Raw genomic sequence first — 13,256 nt, forward strand, 5'->3', positions numbered from 1 at the left:
GGCACGTTTTCTCATTAGAATAATTTCGTCGGTCTTCCCAATCCCTTCGTAGGTCTTCCCAGTGAAGACATCTGTTAAATCACAATCGATGATCAAATTCAAAAATGAAATTTTTGCGAGAGAAAATTGCGTTGCGTATGTCTATTATTACAGTACAACCTAAAAATCAATTTTTTGTGATTCGTTACTTGTGATTCGTTACTGAAAAAGCCCCCTTCTGGATATTTTATGAAATGAAAAGCCTTTCCGTAAAGTTTTTTCATAAATATGTCAGTATTGAATTAACTGGTAAAATGCGATTCGATCCGAGCTGTGTTATTCAATGTAAAAGCACAAATGTTTTGTCACTCTATTTAGTGAAATTCCTTGCTAATCAAATTTGATATATGCTGCACCGAAATCTCATATTGGGTGCACTGCGTTTCTCAAATAAATGAATCTGAGGAGATAGAGTGTTTCGTGATCTGAGGAGCTAGAGTTTTTTTCTAGGCAGCCATAAGGTGTAACTAAGAAAAAAAAATAATAAAGAGAAGTGAAATAGCAAGCGAATTGAGAAAGACCTAAAAGGATATGACCTTGTAAATTCGTAGTGATTGTCGTTCTGTTTATTTTGTGACAATGTGATAACGTTGGATTATATTTGAACTTTTTTTTGTGTGTTTTTTTTAATGCATCAGTTAACTCGATTCAGATAACTGCAGGTATGTAATTTTTGTGTAAATTGCAAACAGTGAAGATCGAGAATGATGTGATGTTGGAAGAAAGGTGTCAGTTTTGTTTTGACACTATAATTTACTTCGTTTTTATTGCATTGTTGAGAATACCTTAGTATTAAAGGTTTCATTGAAATTCTAAATTCTACTACGTGGTCGAGCTTTCATTAGTGAACATACAAAGAAGAATGTAATGTCACCATTTTTCATTTTGTTGCAATTTTCTTTCTGGAGTACGGTAAGGAGAATACTATTGTAAAGTATTGTACAGTGTGTAAAGGGGAGTATTAGCTATATTGTTATCAACGCTGCTCTTTGTTTTAGCAAGAAGTGCTAAATATAGAAGAGACTTCTTCTTAGTTATATTTTTTACTGATTGTACAAGTGTAGGGTACAAAGACACTGTTACTATGTTATTTTGATTGATACAACATTTAATATCCGTTTACAAATTGACGGTAGTAACGTGTTGCAGTTTTTAATGAAGTTACCTCATTTTAAAAGTAGAAATGGTTGAGTTTGAATAAACTACTACAAGAAAACAAAATGTCAGATTGTGCGAACAAAAGCCAGCATTTGGCATGGACAGTGCGTGCTGTGCAGATTGATTGGATGGATCCATCTAAATTCATTGAAGAAGTGCGTCTTTCTCAGTGAATCAACTGTCTACCTTTTGTGCCGCAGAATTGATCCATTATTTTCAAGCTTAAAAACCTTAAGGGTCCATGTTCCGTTAAGGGGGTCCAAAACTAACCTAACCTAACATGACGTTATATTTTGCCGTGCACATTCACTTTTAAAGGACTTCACCGTTTTGCGTATAAATTTTGTGTCCGGAAATACTTGATAAAAATTACAGTGTATAAACCGCAAACCAGCCTCTGCTAGGTTGCCACTAAAAAGCACGAATGCTATCTAACAGAGTCAAGGCCGGAGCGCAGTAGGGAGCAGGCGCGTCAGGAATCGTGAATATGCTCATACGCGAGTATGTCGCTAAAAACATGTTAGTTTTTTTTTGTTTTTAACAGATTCACTGCGATTATTTATCTTTACGTCGTGAGGGAGGATTGGAATAAATACTATGATAAATACTTACCATATGCTCACTTTTTTCAACTATTAACACGATGTTCACGTTGCTTTCATAATACATTAACTGTAATCACATTCATATCACTACGATATTTATATTTAAATATGTTTTAAGGTTTCTCCATTTCTAATTTTGTGGTCGTCCTGCATTTATCATACTTTCCGTTCAATGTAAATAATTCGTGCCTCTTCACGAAACCTAATAATTTCTGTTCCTCACAACCTACTTAGTTATAAAACTGAAAATCGAAATATTACGTTATAGGGAAGCCAGTAAGAGATGGTCTCTAACGTTTCTTACCACGTGCAATTGGAAACCGCAGCCCCTAGTTTGACACTACTGTTGCCAACCACGGTCAATTTATTTCACTTCCTATATATATATATATATATATATATACCGGGTGCGTCATTTATAATGTCAAACCTTGATGACGGAGAAACCAAAATAGAGAGAGGGAAGCGAAACTTACTTTGCACGAAGCAACTATGCAAAGGGGCACATTGGTAAACGTATTGTTTGGCATCACCGGAAGAACAGTGTTGCCAACCCAATATAAAGTTACGATTTTTTAAATGGAACGACCGAAATCTTATTTCATAATTGAATTCAACACTAAAAATGAAGACGAAAGATATGCCACCCGCAGGTCAGTGTTGGAAACTTCTCGAGAAATAACGTTAAATATGTGTCACATTTAAACGCCTTTTGCACACACAGGGAGTGAGGTACACACCAGTTTTGCACAATAATTTAAATATTGGCCAGAACGGTTTAAATTGACACCAAGTTTAGATGGGTCCGTTAAACACTGTTGACATAACATAAAAGACAAAAGTCGAGTTTGGATATTGTTCAGTAACTCGAAAAAGGCCATAAGTACATTACGGTTTAAAATTTATAGGACTATTTGGTATGTCATAAGAAGCATTCTCACGTTTATTTGAAGTCGATAAGTCAAGTACTTACCGAGATATTCGGAATTTTGTAAAAGCTGAGAATTTTGCGCTGTAGAAGTTGGTAACGCTGTCTCAAATTCCCACTTTTTTCCCTCAACGTTGAGGAATTCGTAAAGAAGTGGTTGTAACAAAATATAAATATTAATAAACACACATACGATGAAAAAGAAACTTTTTTCCAGTACTTGAAATGACTAATTAAGCGTAATTTACTGGATATGAAAATGGAAAATAACGTAAGGAAGTAATAGGACTTCATATGACAAGATAATACAAAGACGTAGAAGACATGTAGGTAGCAGTAGCTACTTTCGTACGATGAAAATATTTATCCTCTTAAAATTTTGGGACACCAATATCAAAACAACCCAATACTCACTGTGTACATTACCAGTATGGTACCAATTCCTGTTAAAAACACGACTGATTGAAATAATTAGACTGTTTGCTTCAAGAGAAGCAGCACAAGAAAGTGCTCTGCCAAGGTGGTCAAAGCTCTCGCTTGTTATACGTGAGGTTGCCAGCCTGGTAACTGAAATAGTGTTATTGTAACTTTTGGCAATTTAATATGGCCTCGTTCGGAGGGATGATTTATAGTCTGATGTCTAATCCATGAAATTATGTTTTTTGCGCAGTGTTTGCTTTTTCGGGTACAAACAAAACAATAACAAGAATGTGTGATAGATGGCAGCAGAAGTAAGCAGTGCCAGGAATGACCAATGGACGGCACAAATAGTATCCGCTATCCTTTAGGAGTCGCTAATCGTGGGCAAACGAAGTAGTGTGCGTGTGTTCAGGAACGTCATTCAATTGAAGAGGATTGGTATGGTGGGAGTTGTAAGTGTTGCATCTAGTTCTGTGTTGAAGTGAGTTATGTTGTCATTGCTTTTTCTTCAGGTGTAAAATTGTCAGTTTTACAATGGCTTAAAAAATTGATATCGTCTTCATTTACGGGGAGGTACAGAAAAATGCTAGCAATGCTCGAATATTGTATGCAAATCGGTATCCAGACAGGGAACAACCTAGTTTGAATGCTTTTTATCAAATAGTGAAAACGTTCTCGGAAACAGGGAGTGTGCACCCAAAACCGAAGCAACGACGAAGGACTGTAACAAATGAAGATGCGAAATTGTTGTGTTAGCGGTAGTGGCTGCAAATCGCCATAATTGTTCATGCGAAATTGCACGAGGTGCAGCAATATCTGAAAGTAGTGTTTTGCGCATACTGCATCGCTTTAAATTCCACCCATTTCATGTATCATTACATCAAGAGCTACATGAGGACGACTTTCAAAATCGCGTCAACTTTTGTGAGTGGGCATTACACCAAATACAAAATGATCCCACGTTCTTTTCACGTATACTGATCTCAATTTGAAGCAACGTTTACAAACCATGGGCAAGTTAATAGGCATAATATGCATTATTGGTCCATAGAGAATCCCCACTGGCTACGGATGGTGGAACATCAGCGCCCATGGAGTGTCAATGTTTGGTGCGGAATTATTGGTGACCAATTAATAGGACCGTATTTCATAGATGGTGCATGGAACGGAGCCAAGTACAGAGACTTTCTGAATGGAATATTATCTGAATTGATAGAAGCGATACCATTGCAAACACGCCTACGTATGTGGTATTAACATAATGGCTGTCCGGCTCATAATTTTCATGAAGCACGCGTCATTCTAAACAAAGTTCCCCAATCGGTGGATTGGACGTCGTGGCCAGCTCGTTTGCCAGATTTGTCACCTCTAGACTTCTCTCTGTGGGGTGTACTCAAAGATGAATGTTCTCGAGAACTCCCCACAACACCAGTAAATATGCGAATGCGAATTAGACGTGCGTGTGCAAGGATTTCTCCTTAAACATTGGCTTACACTCAGTTGAGTTTTAGAACTCGCATTGAAAAGTGTATTAAAGTGAACCATTTTGAATATTTGCCCCACTAAACGATACGACAGGTCGAGCTGCTTTGCTGTGACAAATCTGAATTGAGCTACGAAGATATGTATCATATGTTTGAAAGATCTGCACATACTGATATGTAGGGTTAGCAGACGTGCTCTTATGAGTACATGTACTGTTTTTCAAGCAGGGTTGGCAAAAACCATGGTTTTTATTAAAAAAAAAAAAAAAAAAACGGTTTTTTTGGTTTAAACCAGGTTTTTATGGTTTAAATAATTTGCTCTATATATTCATATCATATATGGACAGAAATAAGTTTGTTTCGCCTTGATGTTATTATGCAACAACCGGGTTATGCTGGAAGGGGTCACATAAGCTTAAAGCGGAATAAAAACCGCTTCTCGAGTTACATCCGAGAGAAATTGTCCTCCATTTGAACTCGGAACCAGGACTAATTGGCCACAAATGCGATACGTCTGCCGACTCACTCAAGAAGGAATCCTGATAAAAAAAAACGTTGTACTGATCTTTACATGCTTCTTAATATAACTGTCAAGACTAATTTCAGAAGGGCAAAAAGATAAACAGTTGCACAAGTGAAACCAATATACAGAATTACATATGAACAATTTCAAAGTACTACGGAGTACAGAAGAACTTATTTAGTTCAAGTTAGTTAACAACGACTTTGATTGGTCCAAATTAAAGAAATACGACAACTTAATCTGCATATCAATAAGAAAAGTGAATAAAGATACGAATTTTTTGAGTCCACTTTGGCTCAGACTCATTTATACATAAATAGATACCAAAGATACTTATTTCACTAAATGCCTCTCGTGGGGTCTGTATGACCCCCCCCCCACACACACACACACAAAGCACGGCATTTTCGATGTATTTTATCAATAGTAAACATTGAAACGAAACAATATTTAGAATTTTTCTTCGATTGCAATTACATAACAATAATAACAACTACAAAAAAATCAGAAAATAAACATTTATAAACTTTTGCTTTTGTAGTATAATCTTTTTGAGTAATGAATGGGAAATTTAGGTCTGAATATAATACGAATAATACACGGGAGTGAAACGCGATAACCCACAAATGTGTGTTCATCAAGATTTTACAAACACTTACACTTTTACGAACATTTTTTTGTTTTTTGGTTTAAACCAGTTGGTTTTTTTTGAAAAAACCAGCTGGTTTAAACCAGCCAACCCTGTTTTCAAGGTATTCACTTTTCTACCCTCTCATTTTTAAGTGGAATATTCTTTTGTACTTTTTTTTTTTAATAATGTGTGACTCCTGACACGCTGAATACTTTTTCCATGTATCTGTTAACAGGAATTGGTAACATGCTGGTAATGTACACAGTGCGTATTGGATTGTTTTGATTCTGGTGTCCCAAACTTATAAGAGGATAAATATTTTCATCGTGCGAAAGTAGCTACTAGGTACCTACATGTCTTCTACGTCTTTGTATTATCTTGTCATACGAAGTCCTATTACTTCCTTACGTTTTTTTTTTTTTTTTTTTTTTTTTTCATATCCAGTAAATTACGCTTAATTAGTCATTTCAAGTACTGAAAAAAGTTTCTTTTTCATCGTATGTTTATTAATATTTATATTTTGTTTCAACCACTTCTTTACGAATTCCTCAGTGTTGAGGGAAAAAAGTGGGAATTTGAGACAGCGTTACCAACTTCTACAGCGCAAAATTCTCAGCTTTTACAAAATTCCGAATATCTCGGTAATTACTTGACTTATCGACTTCAAATAAACGTGAGAATGCTTCTTATGACATACCAAATAGTCCTATAAATTTTAAACCGTAATGTACTTATGGCCTTTTTCGAGTTATTGCACCATATCCAAACTCGACTTTTGTCTTTTCTGTTATGTCAACAGTGTTTAACGGACCCATCTAAACTTGGTGTCAATTTAAACCGTTCTGGCCAATATTTAAATTATTGTGCAAAACTAGTGTGTACCTCACTCCCTGTGTGTGTGCAAAAGGCGTTTAAATGTGACACATATTTAACGTTATTTCTCGAGAAGTTTGCAATACTGACCTGCGGGTGGCATATCATTCGTCTTCCTTTTTAGTGTTGAATTCAATTATGAAATACAATTTCGGTCGTTCCATTTAAAAAATCGTAACTTTATATTGGGTTGGCAACACTGTTCATCCAGTGATGTCAAATAATACGTCTACCAATGTGCCCCTTTGTATAGTTGCTTCGTGCAAAGTTTCGCTTCTCTCTCTCTCTTGGTTTCTCCGTCATCAAGGTTTGACATTATAAATGACGCACCCGGTATATATATAACCTGCTACTGTAGATGAAGCGAAAAGGAAGACTTTTCTTCCCTAATTTGTTTATTGTTTCTTTATATGTCTTTTGTTACTGTTTTAACAATTTCTTATTTTCCTTTCTTTTCATCATCTAGGTTCTTTCCACCATCCAGAACCTGGGTGATTAAAAATACGTTTTTCAGAGAAAGTTTTCTCCTGATGGCTACAAAACGTATTACATAGATCAGTTCCACCATGTTTTTATTTTCCATACTATAACACAATCAGTGGAAGCTTTTATTAGCTATAGAAAACAAAAATACTGCCCATAGTGTATAATTTAGCATTATATATGTATACATGAAATAGGGTCACAATTCCACAAGGGACCTAAATATTTCTCCACTTAAGTATTATTTTCTTTTGACACTAACAACTGGAGGAAAAAACCTCGGGGATGATGTTCCCATTGTCTTTTTATTACACTAGTGAAAAATTTAGGATTATAGTTTCGTTTTTAAGTGTTAAACTATAAGTCCGCGGATCACATTCACAATACACACTTCATCTGTACATCAATAAGTATAACTGCTTTAAGAGAGTATAGTAGGGTAGGGAAGTTTGGACCCATTTTGTTAAGTGTATCGAGCGTAATTTCTCGTGTCTGCATAAAGATAGGCCTACCAGTTGGAGCGGGAGTTGACCCAAGTTCGAATAACATGATTGATGATGATGGGGAAATGATGGGTTGACTTTGCTAAGTTCAGTAGTTATTTAAAAGTATTAACTCTTAACGTTACCATCGCTATTATTGGACACAAATATATGCGGTAATACAAGAGATCGTTTATTACAAATAATATAATATTTTCTGTCGTTTCTGTTTACGGATTATTTATTACGTATAAATAGATGCGCTCTAAAGATTCTCATATACAGTAATAATCAGTGTGAATTCATTTTTGTGGCGTAAAGTTGACGGATGAGTTTCTACCAATTTGATGGGGGGAGAGGGACGATATGTAGAAATTTTTCAATCTACTACATTCCCTATATTGTTGTATAGTAACCATCATGATCTTACCAGAAATATACGTATTTCCGTCTATAATAAGTGTTTTTGGGTTCTTGCTAAATACACATGTTACAATATTGTATTACCGCGTAAGGATTGTGCACCTTAACCAGGGTTTGAAAAAACCTAACCCACCTGGTCCCATATGGGTTTTTCGGGTTTAATTTTTTTTTTTTCGAAATATTTCAATGTCTTTGGGGTAAAAGTGTTAAAATGTGATTTATATTTCAAGATTGTCATTGTTGCAACTTGCAACAATTTTCTGTTCACTACTGTTTTGAAAAAATGGCCCTCATTTTGAAATTTTAGATTGGATCGCTGAGAAAATCTACCCAGCAAATTTAGAATGTCTCTTGCTTCTACCCTCTATATTTCCACTTAAAAGTCCTAAAATTGCCCCCTGTAGCGTGGATACCCACTATGGCCGCCATTTTGAAATTTTACGCTGGATCGCCGCCAAAATATATATACAGCTAATTTAGTGTGTCTCGTGCTTCTCCTCTGAAAATTTATATTTAAAAGACCGAAAGTTGTACTCTGTAATGTGTATGTGGTACAGGCAAACGAACAAATGTAGAGCGAGTCATCCTAGGAGACAGTAACATTTGCCGAATATAAATACCAAATATATTAATTTAAAACAAAGATATAATTCATGTATTATGAAGAAAATGTTTCAAAATGTCTTAAATGGCAAATATTTTCCAGCGTAAAATAAATGTTTTTTATTGTTGTTGTTGTTGTTGAAGTTCACTTCCGATACTTTGCGCGTTCAATTACGGGAATATCCCTAGCACTAGCAAGACGGTTCTTTCCCGAAAATGAATTTAAACCAATTAACGAAGAGATAATTCATATTTTATAAAGTAAATGTTTTAAAATGTCTTAAATGAAGTTAAATATGTTCCAGCTTAAAATAAATAGTTTTATTGTTGAAGTATTCATTTCCAATGCCTTGTGTGTTCAATTGCGGGAATTTCCCGAGCACTTCTTTCACGACGGGTTTTCCCCGAAAATACAACTTTCTTTGCTGGGCGATTCTCTGGCAAGTTGGCCATTGTCAGTAAATTTTCAAAATTAATTTGAAACTATGATGTTTATGTCTTTCTATTAAGAAATAGTGTAACTATATACTGACACGTTTAAAATCTTTTTTAAAATATATTTACTAGGTTTTGACCACATAAACTTTATCTGTTCTACACCGTGTTCATTGCTGTCCATATATCCAAATTTTCAAATATTTTTTAAACAATTCTAAATCTGTAATTATGTGAACAATAGCAAAAAATATGAAGTGGACCTTTGGCAAAAATTTGACAATTTTGTTTTAATTAATGTTTTATTCTTGTAAGCAAAAATCGTAGTTTTCTCACGTTATGTTTGGCTGTCCCGTGCGTAACGGAAAACATGTATTTTTCGTCTTTCCTTTGTAATTGTAGGAGATAAAGTATTGCAATCTTTTGCTCCAAAGTAGAATTATTATTAGCTTGTTAGTGGTACTTACTAAATTTGTTTATTATCCTCCTTATTTATTTCATGATGTATAGAAATGTTGTCCCGTGCGTAACGTTACACACGGGACATTTACAAATTTATGCAAGGAAGTGAATAAAATTAAGTTATTAAGATTTCAATACGTGTTTATTGTTACTGAGATTAAACAATGAAGAATAAACTTTTATATTAATCAAAGAAACATGAATTTGCTGAGAGAAACTAAATCGAACACAACTAAACATTACTAAAAACGTCTACGTTTATATAGAAACATTTACCATGAGGCTTAAAAAGAAATTATCGTGATAAATCACACATTTTTCTTTTCATTAGAAAAGTAGGTATGTAAGTTGGTTTGACAGTCTTGTAGGGGGCGAATGGATTCGCTTCAAAACTCTTTAGTTAGCTGTACAAAAACGGCTATTGGTTCTGGAACTCTATACTATATTCTTTCACCCTTTATCAGCAAATTAGGTGCTTGAAGTATATTTAAAACTTGATCTAATGAGACATAAGATCTGTTTTTTTCATCAAAACAAAACTTGTCCATGTATTTCAGATTTGTTACTTACTCTAATGTCCCCATCTTCTTCTACATCACTTTCAGACACACATACCGGAATTTAATCCTATCTCTGGAAGAACCACAATCAAATTTCAGTAGGAGAAATACACGTGCTCTAATATTGTCCATCTGAGCCCGTCATTTAAAGGGTTCAAATATCATTATGAACATCGTTTTCAAAGTTGTATTTTGAATTAATGTCGCTCTCATCACTTGACAAATATATCATTCTGTACACTGGCACTCTTTTCCTTTTCCTTGAACCAACCTAACTTGAATTATCTTGTTCTTCTTTACATTTACGAGTGTTTTCCTCTTCTAAATGGCCAACAACGAAACAATGAGAAATGATTTTCGCAAAAGGAACGTGAGAGGGAAGAGTTAATCTTTTAACTTGCCTATAATGTTGCATTCTCGCTTTATTTTTCAGTCGTGCTCATGGGTTACCTCGGTGTTCTCCCGTTTAGTCCCACTTCCTTCATTCCACCATTTCACTCATTTCTCATAATCCCCGTCTCCTTTAGCCTAACTGGCATAACCGTAGGACGTAACACTCAAAGATTTCATTTCATTTTCATTTATTTTTCAGTCTCACATTGTTCCTATGTTTTAAGTGTATATTTTCTAGCCCTTTCAGCACCACTCATTGCTTTTGTTGATTGATTCAGTTCATCACTGACAATATTCCTTAGAACAGAATTAGTTGCCTGTGAATCCACATTACTTATTTAAAAAACTCACACTGAAGCAAATCTTTACTGTAAAGTAACAATCATACCAAAAACCAACTGTTTCTCTTCAGTTCACTTTCCCGCATTTCACCTGACAATGGCAGCGTTCAAACGATTCAACATTTGGTAGGTAGCACAGAGGATCGAGCAGCTCAACAGTTGAACAACATTATGTGGTTTGAACGCCACCAGTGAGCACTCAGATAAGTACTCCAAAGACATGGTAATAGTACTAAGCGAGTTGCCTAGCAAAGTTCAACTTTGATGCTTTGGAATGTATTTTAATTCATTTAAATTAAATTATGGATGCAAAGTTTCTATGCTTGTTAATGTCCAAATGTTAATGTTAAAATATCAATCTCTTTAGTAAGGATATTGATAATTGCAGTCTGTGAACAACCAAACAATTGCATGGTTACTTTTCTATCCCGTGCGTAACGGCAAGTCAAAAAAGGAAACATAATCTGACGCTAATTAAATTCTATTTTTCAATTTAAAAACATAATGCACAGTAAGGAGAACGAACGTAGAACGTAAGTGATGGCATATAAAATGAAAATGATGCCATAAATCGCAGAAAATATCCAATGAATTTGAAGTTGTCAAATGAGCTTTTCGTCTGAGTCCCATGCGTAACGCTTAATTTTGGCTTATAACTCAAATTTGCAATTGTTTTAAGTGTTTCATTTTATTTAATTATGCACTAGTAGTTTTCCCCCTAATTTTCACATAGTTTTTATTTTATTTATTTGAAAATACATTTTTGTGCAAAAAGGCAGTTTTTGTGTACAAATGTTCCATGCGTAACGCCGAGAATCGCCCTACTAGACATCGATATTTCCACTAGTACGGAAGTTTAAATTCAGTATTTGAAATAGTAGGGTTACATAGTCTTCGGAACTCCGAGCATTAAGCTTCTTAAATTTGACATTTTTTTTTTTTTTTCTGTTTTCTACAGAATGCTATTTGAAGAGTAGCAACAAATGATTGAACTATACTACTGTTGCTGGAAAACATAATTTTACTGAAGAATACTTGTGTAACCGTCATACTAATAGTTTTACTAATTTATTTACATATTTACAGGTGATACAGGTACCTATGTCCTTGAACTCGTCAAACGTATGAGGGATAACGTCCCCCGGCGTCGCTGAGCACACTGTTCACGGAAAATATTTTCTAAAATATAAAATTGGACATTTTACTTCAAATAGGTTATAAACAGAATCCATACATTAACTTTTTTGTAATTATTTCAAGCTAAGATAAGCTTTTTTTTATTCATTCAGTGCATTCAGAACTTTATAGATCTAACGTTGAATGTTGTTGTATACTTTAACATGAAAAAGTCTAATTCGCTCAAGGGAAGTCTAAAATCTGATAAAAATCACTTTCAATGTGATCATCTTAGTTGTAACAATAATATACTAACAGAAAGCTCAAAAACCCAGGTGGATTTTAAAGTGTTTTTTTTCAGGTGGGTCCATCCGGGTTTTTTCGGGCTGGGCCCACTTGGGCAAACCCTGACCATAACTAAGTGTTTCTAACGTATACCACTAAAAATTACATACATATATTGAGTGTGAAATTGCTATAAGTGATTGCCTTACCTTTATAATGTTGTTAGGGAGGATATAATTTCGAAAATAGTAACAAAACACTATAAAGAACGCTAACTTTATAACCGATTTTGTATCACACATCAATTCCTGTATACATACGAAATCAATTATATGATATACAAACCAAAACCCTTCATGCAGTGAATTATCATTGTCAGGAAGGGAGGTGGAACTGGAATGGCAGCTTCATTTCTCTTATTTGATCATTCTTCATTTCATGTTCTTTGCCCTCCTCTCAGTTACGAACATCACTGCAGGATTCACGGGTTTAGCGTTGGAGTTTCAGAAGAGAATGATCAGTGGAAATCTCTCCTTTTCTAAAGTGGATGTGCACCATCCCTCCCTGCTTTGCTCGAATCCAGATATATATATATATTTGTATAGAAGAGCTAAATGTAAAAAAAAGTTATTTGAGTATCTAGTGGATCTGGCTTTGGTGCATGTCGTTCGATTCTCGGTGGGAGCACACAAATGACTTAATTTCACTAAAAATTACAATTATTATAACAAAATGACCATATCTCGAAATCCGTTGAGGTCAAAAACGCGAAATTTGATATTTAGAATTTTCATTTAAAATAAAGACATGTTCTGGCGTTTTTTTTACGATTTTTTCCCCTAGAAGAGAAGAAAAGGGGTAGGATCTGCAATTGTTATAAAAAGATGGCCATATCTCGAAAGCATTTTAAGGCCAGACATGTTAGGGATATGAGAAGTGCGAGGTCGTAGGCGAGCAAATGCAGAGATTTGGAGGCGAACTCCCTAGCTTGTCAAAGGCTAGTTAAAAATTA

At 34.8% G+C, this 13,256-nt stretch overlaps 1 protein-coding gene across 3 annotated transcripts in view; it reads left to right on the plus strand.

Annotated features, from left to right (window-relative positions):
* The first annotated feature begins 468 nt into the window (after nucleotides 1-468).
* Nucleotides 469-13,256, plus strand: part of LOC145675219 (uncharacterized) — a 72,253-nt gene continuing 59,465 nt past the window's right edge. The window contains exon 1 of one of the 3 annotated variants that reach the window (XM_081745605.1): nucleotides 469-701. The gene's annotated coding sequence lies outside the window, so the exon portion shown is untranslated. Of the gene's footprint in view, nucleotides 702-749; nucleotides 952-13,256 lie in introns of those variants that run through there. The other 2 variants (XM_081745599.1, XM_081745601.1) reach the window with 2 other exon arrangements.

Source organism: Thermobia domestica, chromosome 2, assembly GCF_964235325.1.
Source record: "Thermobia domestica chromosome 2, izTheDome1.hap1.1, whole genome shotgun sequence".
NCBI lineage: Eukaryota > Metazoa > Arthropoda > Insecta > Zygentoma > Lepismatidae > Thermobia > Thermobia domestica.